Genomic DNA, 10,754 nt, shown 5'->3' with positions numbered 1-10,754 from the left:
TTTCTTGCAGCTACAGGTACAAGCTCTGTGATCAAATTTTGATTTTGCTCTGTAACAGTTTTGATATTTTTACCTAATTCACTAATAGCATCAATAATAGGCTGTTCTGTTTGCTTGTGTTGTTCATAGATTCCTCGGTTCTCTGATTTCCATCCCTTAAATCTTTTTACAAGATAATCTCTTAATTTAAGATCATCAATAATTGGCCTTTTCATGGTTATTTATATATGTTTCAATGTCTAGAAAATTGTTGATTTTATTTCTGTATTTGCCACTATTGGGTTTTCTTGTCATATCAATTGTGACAAACCCATAGCTGTCCTGGTTCCAGCACCTACTGCAAAACTTGGAAAAGTCATTGTAGCTCAAGTCCCCACCTACATATTCATCATGTATGTGTTTGAGGTTGGTATGATCTTGATGAAACACACATATAAAATTGCTGTTGTCTCGGATCAGCTGCTTCGGTATTTTAGAAAAAGTCTGTGCCAGGTAGAAGCAATCAATGTTTTTGTGTCAGCCCTGTGTAAAGAAATTTCTAACCTTGTTTTGATTATCCAGTTTAATATCATCAAACACAACAACAGAATTTTCGAGACATTCATGGAGTGGCTTAACATCTGATTCAAAAGTGGCAATATCCAATCCATCATATAGCTTCATCAGCTGCTGATATTTTAATTGTTCCAAGCTCTTAGAGAAGACATACAAGTGCCTGTTTTTCCAGTCTAACCAGTTGGGTGCCAATAAAAAATTATCAATCATTAGTGTAGTTTTACCACAAGCTGATGGCCCAACAATAAGACATCTAATATTATCAGGCAGCAGCTTGCCATTTCTCTTATTCTGCTGTTCAGGTTCTGGCAGCCTTTTTATAACATCCCAGGTGTTCATAGTATCACTTTGTCTGCCTCGATCCAGCTGTGTTCTGGGAGTCCTAGCCATTTCACAAGTATCTTGTTGCCTTTTCTGCGGATGATTTTTTATATATGTCAGGCTGTTTAGTTTTGCTGAGTTCTTCTTCATAAAACCTGCCTTTGAGAATTTCTCCTCGGTGATCTTTTATTATATATGTGTATCGGGTCCCAGGTTTAACTTGAACCACTGTAAATAATTCAGTGCTCCAGTTTCTGGTAAAGCCTCTTTTAAATAAGTGCTTATATTTGCTGATTCTTACTTGATCACCTACCTTGTATTTGGCTTTTCTTGTTGTTGGCTGGTATCTAGGATAATAAACAGTGCTGATCAATTTTTGCTCATCAGATGAAGTTACCTCAGAGGGTTTCATGTTGATTGTGGAATGGACCAAGTTGTTATATTTCTGTAGAAGTTCTGGAAGAATATTAAGCCATTTATAATTACCTTGAAGTGTAAATTGTTTATACATATGATTTTTTTAGGGTTTTGTTGAATCTCTCTACAATAGAGGCCTTGAGATCACTGCAACTCGAGTAATTATGTATTGACTGGCTTTTAATAAATTGTTGGAACACAGAATTATAGAATTCTTTGCCATTATCTGTTTGCAAATAGCGCGGTGATCTTCCACTCTGATTGATAATTGTCCTGAAGGCTTCTGTAACACATTTTCCAGTCTTGGATTTGAGTGGCACAGCCCAGGCAAATTTTGAAAATGTATCTATGATAGTGAGTAGATACTTGTAGCCCTTGTTGATCTTGTCTAAGTTTTTCAGCTGTCCACTTGCCATCTCAACCAAGTCACACTGCCATAAATCATCTATGCCTTTTGTAACCACTGGCAGTCTCTTATAATTATGTCTGGCTTGTCTGTGTAATTCATCAACAATAATTTGTCTAGACATAGTATGTAAACAAGAATATTGCAACTATGGGGTGTTCAGCAGCTGATACTACAGGATTTTCTAAATACAGTTTGTCTCCTATTTGTATATTAAATTCCAGAGAGCCATCATCTTCAGCATAAGATGTTTCTAATGTATTGGGGTCTGTAAAATCCTCTAAATCTACACTGGTGATTTTTGCTTTGTTATCAGCATTTGTTATTGATAAGGTAGGGTAGTGGTGTGCCTGTGGTTGTAGCCAATATTTGATCTTGATTGGTCTAAGTGTGCCCCCAACAAAAAACTGGTAATAAAATTGTGCAGGGGAGAGCATATATATTTCGCCACCTGGTGTAAATGGTGAATCATATTCTTTGTTGGGGATACTGCACAATTCAAGAATTACTGTATGTTTAGGATTCTCGATTAGGCCAGTTATTTCTTTTTCTGCTGTAAGCAATCTACTTGTTACAGATTCAAGGTGCTCATTGAAAGTCCTAACAACATCATCATGGCCTGGCTTGATCTTTATGTCCACAACAAGTTTCTTGTATTGTTGCACAATCTCTTGTAGCTGGGTGGCAAAAGCAGACAAAGCATTTGCTTGATTGGATTCCATGATTCCTAGCTGTTGCTTGATATTAGCTACAATTTGCTGTAAATTTTCAACAACTGCCAATTTTGAATTTTGAGCAGTAAGATCATGGACTTGTCTTCTGATATCCTCAAACAGGGCATGCAGTTCATTAATATGTTGATTAGTTGGTAGAGTGGCCACTGTCTGAGTAAGTTGTTTGATCTATGTCTGGATATTCTTGATATCTTCTGATTTCAATATGCGATTCACTGCTCTCTTTATATTTTTAAGTTCCTGTGCTGTAGGCAGATTTGATACAGTATTCTGCAAAGATTCAAGTGCCAATATCACATCATTTAATTCTGAAGCATCAACCACACCACGCATAGCATCTTGGAGCAGGGTTATGTCTGCCTGAGTGGGTGTTGATTGTTGTAAAATTTCAAGCTTTGTTTGGATATTATCGATGAAGTGATGAAAATGAGATAGCTCATATTCAGTGTTGAGGTTTTCAAGTTTTGTGATCTGTTGCTGGACACTGACAAGGGTGTCTACAATACCAGGCAAGCGGGATTCTAGAGATTCTTGTACATTTGTCAAATCACTTTGCACTGCTGCTATTGTACCCTCAAGATGGGTTATGGTACTTCGAATTTTTCCAAAATCTTCATATGTTTAAAGTTGCAGCTTAATGTTGGCAACACTCCGAGTTATTGCACTCAAAGCATCAGAAGATGGCAAGTTGTTCATAAAATTTTCAAGTGTCTCAATTTTTTCTTTAACCTCGGCTATGGCATTGTTCAGAGGGTCCAGATTAGGTATCTGTAGTGATTGAATCTGTTCCTTTAGAGTGGAAATCACTAGATCAAAATCTTCTTGTGATTTTATGCTTTTGACAATTGTTTGGAGCTGTGTCTGGACATTATTTATCTGCTCTTCCAATTGTTGTTTCAATTGCTCAGAGTTGTCAGCCTGAGTCTTAAATTTGGCTTGAAGAGCTGCTACAGCCTCCTCTAAACTTTGAAAATTATCCAATGTAGCCAAATCAGTATATTTTTGAAGCAGCAATTTGAGTTCAGAATCAATTTTAAGAAGAGGGTCCATGCATTGTGATTGTAAATTTGTAATTTCTAGTTGAAGACTGGCATTGAGTGTGGTTTGTAAAGCTTGTAAATCACTTCTTAATTTTTTGACTCTGACATCAAGCATCAGAATTTCATCACTGTGATCTTCATGTCTTGTATGGCCAAATATATCATTAGGCATTTTGATTAAGTGGTTATTTATTATTGAATATCTAATTCTTAATTCTATAAAAAAAGGTATAAGCTTGTCATAGGATCCCGGGACCTCAATATATAAGCAGTCACCAGCAGAAACAGTATATACAGTGCCAGAAACCATGTTTGAGTGCTTAATTCTATAAATATTTATCCCTACTTAAATCCTGACATTACCCTCGGGGGTTGTAATAAATTGTAATTGACCACTTACAGGTAATTGGTAATAATTTAAATTATTGTTAAATATGTACAATGTTTTACCTGTTTCATCATCAACATCTGTAAGTATGCTGTTCAGATGAATAATTAACAAAGCACTTAGTTTAGATATTATATCAGAAGAGGGTGCTAGTGTTGGCAGGTCCATAATAGTCTGTTTTTTGAACCCAAATAAGTTCATAGGCATGTTTATTTATTTCAAATCATGCTCTGTAATTAGGCATTGATTACCATTTTTCAAATCACAATGACCCCATGGTAGAGTATGTATGCCACATGACAAAATGCATCTCTTATCATCATGTGGGTCCAGAGCCACTTTTCTTACAACATTTGTAGTCAACAAGTGATCCTCACTCTGAATTCTGCATTCTGATGTTCTGATTGAACTCTGTGATTTGAGACAATTTTTGTAATCTTTAAATTGGAGCTCTTTGTCTACAGTTACTCTGCCAATGCCCTTGGCTTTTTTTGCAACAGCACCACTACATGTTTCAAAGCTGTACATCTTGGCCCTTAACCCAGCAAATGCCACAATAACATCACCAAGTGTCTCATCTTTTAACTTGCCAGGCACCTTTTTGTTGTGGGGTTGAATCTTTGTATGTTCACTGGTATCAAAATATTCAAGCAATGCAGGCTGTGATATATCTTGATAAACATCTTCTGTTTGAATATCAAGAATAAAACTATCTGTGTCCATGTACATCAGTTTTACACAATCACCATAAATAGGCTTGAACACATTATAATACAATTTTAACATGTGTAATTTGGCCAATTCCAATATCACAGCCCCTACATAAATAGGGTTATCAAACTTAATCTTTGTTTTTTTCATATTAAAAAGTGCCATATGTTCATCATAAATTCTTCTGTAGTTGAAATTAGGCTTTGCTATCAATTTATTGCTCAGGCTGGGGTCAGTAATTAATTTAACATCAGTATGTTTTCTGACATTTTCTATGGTTTTGCCATACACTGAATTTACCATCAATTTAAACAAAGTCTTATCAAATTGGCTCATTGCAGATGTTCGAAACTCTGTGTTTGTATCAATATATGGCTTCAACCATCTTGAGTGCCCGAACCTCAAAACTTTGCCAACTTTGGTCACTTGAACACCATGATTCATTAGGAACTGGAGGTTTTTGTAATATATGACATAATCCTGTTTTGGCTCAAGAGTCATCATCAATTTCTTTTGTTTAGAGCCAGGTGAGCATTCAACCTCAGGAATTGGGGGCAGATCAGAAAATTTCTTGTGTAAATCATCAGGAATTCTCAGATCGACTTCTAAGAACAGGCCATAGTTATTGTCATCAAAATTTTGAAGATCTTCAATATTGAAATCTTCAACCCATTCAAGCTCTGCATATGGCAATTTATCCATCATAGCATAAACATACAGGCTATTGGCATCTACATACAGTATATAATTTGATTGCAGTGCTGGATCATAATTGAGAATATACTTGTTATTTGCTCTGGCATATCTCTGAGAACATTGCACCATGCCTCCTCTTATAGATTGCTCCATAAACAGATACATGTCCTGATCCTGGATCAGATCCAATTGCATTTTAGTGTTTAAAAACATTGCAGACCATGCTAGGCCTGGAGCACTGTAGAAATACATTGGATCCAGCTTATAATTTTGCATGGAAGATTTTCTAAATGCCTGAAGTATATCAGCTAAGAGAGTGACATCAAGTTTTAAATATGCCTTGTGATAATCACCAAATGTCTGGCATTTTAAATTGTTCCACATCAACTGGGCATGGTGATAATCATCATCAGTGATTCCAGATGCTCTGAGTTTGCTGTAGAACTCTTGTTGTCGTGGCAGAGAACACTCATCAAATTTAGAAAAACCTGTAACATAATCATATGGATATACACCCTTCCGCCTAATTAATTTCAGGTCCTGATTTGGAAACATAGCACATGTGATTTTGAATTGATCATCAGATAATTGACTGGCCAGTGTAGCCAGGCTAGCGGACAGAATTCTGTAGGAATCAAGAAATCTTAAGTGAATGGGAACACAATTAACTTTAATTATCTTGCTAATGGCAATATATTTCTCATTATTTTCTGCAAAAATATTTAAATTCTGCTTGTCAAACCCCTCATACCTGATCAGATGATGAAAATCATAATTGGATGCACCATGGCAAAATATAGGGACAAATTTTGGTCTCTGGATCTTAATATTACAGCTATTACACAGGGCCATTTTGAATTTACCATCTGTATGAGAATGGTGTTTCACCTTGATATTTGTATCTGAAAATTCAGAATCACATACCGGGCATTTTTCTGCATTGTTGAAATTTTCAATCTGATCCTCTGTTAAAGGCAACATGGGTTTTGATTTTAATAAGATATTAGATGCTATGTCATGGCACTCATTTTCTATTCTATGTGCAAATTTTTTGATGGCATCTGCTCCCATGTATAAATATTCTTTACTAACCACACCATCCTGTACAACAACATAATAAAAACTAGAAGGTTCATGTAACTGGTATGATGTAATTGAAGATTCATCAGGATCTGGGCTGCAGAATGCAAGGGGTTTGAGGTTTGATTCAAAATCACAGACTATATATGCTGGGTGTTCCAACAAGGCTTCAAATTTTTTTGAATTTGGCATTTTCACTTGGATTAGGCATCACCATATGAACAGGTTTATGGTTGCCACAGTATTTCAGATGCTCAATTAACTTGTTTTCAGCAATTTCTGTATTCACTTCACGAACCCCATTTATTATTTTTTGACCATCAAATACAGTTAAACATCTTCTACACAACTTGAATATTGTCTTAGATTTGTCTAGTTGTGTTCTAACTAAAGCTTCAAGATTATGTATCAGAGTGTAATGGTGTGTGCCATCCTCTTCAATTAAGAGCAGATCAATCGGGACAGCAGAATCACCATCAAGTGTACTGATTCTGAGAGGTGCTATCAAGCAATTGCCACGGACAGTAGAACAAATAAATACATTAATAGATAATTGTTTACCATTGATATCCCTGGCCTTTTTTTTCAAATTTATCAATATTCTGAACAGACATTGGATATTCTAAGCCCTCCATTGCATCATCAAAATCATGTTCATGTTGTTTATAATAAGTTAATCTCTGAGGATTCCTTAAAACTGGATACAGAGCAGCTAAAATACACCACAGAAAGCATTTCTCATCATTATTTTCTATGTTAACCACGGCTCTTTTGTTTTTAATATTGGCAGGTAATAGCAGATATGTAGATCCTTGTAATGGGCTGAATTCAGAAATATTAATATATAACTTGTGTGGAGTTCCGCATAGGCTCCATCCTGATTCTTTTGCTGCAAATTCAGAGTGTTTAATATTCAATTGATCTATCAAACTGCTTATTATTTTGTCTGAATTTGTATTTGAATATATAGCTACAGTTTCTGTTATGTGGAGCTGTGTAAATTTTGTGCCATTTGTTTTCTTATATTGTGTAAACAATTTGAGGGACAGCTTATAAGAGCCATTTTGTGCATTTAGAATTGCCTGCACATCAGGATTTATACTGTTCAAAAAATTCTTAATATCACATCTTGGCTCTGATATAAAACGGTGATCCCTAAGTTGGCCAGCAAAACTGCTATGGATGGGTTCATAGCGTGGCTGCTTTGCTGCTCTAGCATTAACAGGTGTTTCATGCTTTCTTTTCAGACCAGATGAAGATGGTTGTGGGGGCAATGTTGATGACTGTGCAGAACAAGTATCTATATGTTTATATGTGAAATATTCCATGCTATATTTTCTATGGCATTTAGGGCATATTTTTGTGGGTGTTCTGCATTTTTCTGGATCACAATTCTTTTGGTGCCTAGCCCAATTGGGGCTGGATATATTCTTATTGCATTGATTACAATATTTTTGATTTGGCATTTTTGTTGTTGGTTTATTATATAAAATTTCTTGGGATTCAAATCAAAATTCTATGCTTAATAAAAAAAATCAGTTGGGTTCTGCAGTGTGCTATGTATATTTAGTGTGTGTGTGTGTGTATGTGTGTTAATATTTTTGGCTTTGGTTTTTATATAAAATTTCTTGGGGTTCAAATCAAAACTCTATACTTAATAAACCTATGACAGGTTGTATAAAGCTGATAGCCTACATGCACAAAGGTAGAATAAGTACAGAAGCACTGCCCTAGCACAAATGCATGTTTACACAGGCATGTCCTAGAAAAACAATAACCTAATACCATGTGTCATGTATAACAAACTGGGGCAGATATAAACCCTTTGTTCAATATATTACAAATATGTTTGATATGAATAATAAAAAATTCTGTAAATTAAATCAAATAGATTTGTAATTAAATTTATTTAAATTTGCAATATTTTTGTGTTTAAAAAAATATGAGGAGCACTGCAACAACATACCCTTACTCTTCAACAACTCTCACAATACTGGCTGATATGCAATGCAAAATCTCTTTATAAAGCCTAAGCACGGACCGCATTGAAAACATCTGAAACAATAAGCCGATCAGAATATAACACATCATCACATTATGTCATAACCAACCAATCAGAAAACAACACATGCCTAATAATTTATTGCATAATATTGGGTAATAATTTGTTGCAAAACATGATGCAATAGAAATAAACCAGAAATAGGCCACAAGTGGACCGGAAGTGGACCGGAAGTAAACCGGAAGTGGACCGGAAGTGACCGGAAGTAGACCGGAAGTGACCGGAAGTAGACCGGAAGTGGACCGGAAGTGACCGGAAATGACCGGAAGTGGACCGGAAGTAAATATGTGTGGGTGTGGGTGGATGTAGGTGGGTGTGGGTGTATGTGGGTGGCTCTTATGAGCATTTTTGGCTGTTTTAGGTGTAGCCAAAAAAATATCAAGAGGGGCTTATTTTTAACAAGCTTATGGACAACAATCTCACAGATGTAGCTTTTGTAAGTGTAGGCAAATCAATCTGAGGGGGCTCATCATTTCACGGGAAATTCCCGAGGGCATTTTTACAAAAATCTTGGGTTAGACAGAGTACCACACTTGAGCAATAAGCTCATATGCACATCTTGAGCTAGTTTTAAGTGTATCCAAATTTGCCTGAGGGGGGCTCATCATTTATGGAGTTTATATTATTGTATTTTACACTACTGTCCAGTCCCGATTAGCCTATGTGTGCATGAACCGGACTTAAACACAGTCTCTCTCTCTAACTGGACAGATACACAACAACTCTTATATCAAGCCAGGCGTCTGACTACCATGCAAGAGACCCGGGTTCGATCCCCGATGGGGGAGAACCGGGATTTTTTCCACCTGTTCAAGCGGCTCCGGCGCCCACCTAGGGTTGTATAAAATGGGTACCTGGAGGAAATACTAGTTGGTAAAGGCGGCCAGGGGCGTGGTGCTGATCACATCACCCCCACCTTCGAACCCCACACCCCCTATACGCCTTCAGGGCGTGGTGCATAGCACAGGGGATCACTTTACTTTACTTTACTCATATCAAATTATGTCAGATATTCAGTTACTTCCAATTACTTTTACAGCATTTGTAGCTTCGTTACTTGAAATAGAGGCAGGAATGCTAAACGTTCAGCGTACTAGTTCGCACCCCCCAGTAGAACATCCGGGAACACGACAGGCAGCATACCTCACCCAGGAGCCCCATAGCTTGTCTGACGTAGGTGATTTGTGTCTGGCAATTACCACAGAAAACAGTCCCCAATTGGAAGCCGAACTTGCACATTTAGTTTAGGGAATTAATAGCCAGATATTCGGTCCTGGAAATTGGAAGTCGCTAATTGCCAATTATATTGAATTCTACACGTTAGCAAGGCATTCAAATCGCATTCATCGTGACGTTTGCGATTTTAGTTTGCATTCGGAAACTCTTTGGACTTTCCAGCAGCGTCCCTATGGAGGTATGAGTGGGTGGGGATGGGAAATGAAGTGGTCAGTTCAGAGGGAACGTGGCTGTGTGAATTATGGTGCTTGTTTGGTGCAAGAAAGACACTGGTTTATTTAGAGAAGGACATTTCAAACATTTGCACTGGCGTACCCCTGAACCAAATTTCATACTTTCGCCGTACCACCAAGAAGTCTTACAGGGTTCTAAATGCTAATACAGGGTGTCTACAAATTATTGTAGCGGTTTCATGATGACTGAAAGAAATAAGATAGGAAGGAAGGAATGAAAGAAGAAGGAAGAAAATAAGGTAGGAAGGAATGAAAGGAAGGAAAGAAAGACGGGAGGAAAGAAGGTAGAATGAATTGGAGACATACAAGAAGAGCGAAGGTTGGAGAAAGAAAGTGGTAAAGAAACGGAGAGATAAGGAAAGAGAGAAAGAAAACTAGAAAGAAAGAGAAGGATAAATAGAGAAACAGATGGGAGAGAGAAAGAAAGAAAGCACGAACTCATCTTTCAACATTTTTCGAGATGAGTCTGAACCAAGTGCCTCACCAAAAATGATAGAGGAAAGTCACCAAAGTCGGACCACATCTCCTAAGTCGGACCGACAGCTTATCTTTTCAAGAAAGCATCGGAGACTAGCAACGTGTAAATTAATTATTCTGAATGATGTCACGAGGCAGTGGCCTTGTCAATTTTTATTTCGTTTTGAGTAGCAGGTTGTAGAGCATGGATTTCTCTTTACCTGCTGAAGTGGCGGTCAGTAATTTCATCATACTTTGACTTCTACATTTGTAAGAGTAGATCTAAAAACATATGTGGTTATACAATAGTTTCGTAAAGGTATTATCTGGCCATGGCTACGTTTCGAAACAATGGCCTTTGTCCTAATTCCTGCCCCCATGTTTCCCGTTATATTTTGATTGATTGATTGATTGAATTG

The sequence above is a fragment of the Lepisma saccharinum genome, unplaced genomic scaffold (assembly GCF_977018435.1).
Source record: "Lepisma saccharinum unplaced genomic scaffold, izLepSacc3.1 HAP1_SCAFFOLD_625, whole genome shotgun sequence".
NCBI lineage: Eukaryota > Metazoa > Arthropoda > Insecta > Zygentoma > Lepismatidae > Lepisma > Lepisma saccharinum.
This window is presented reverse-complemented; position numbering follows the sequence as displayed.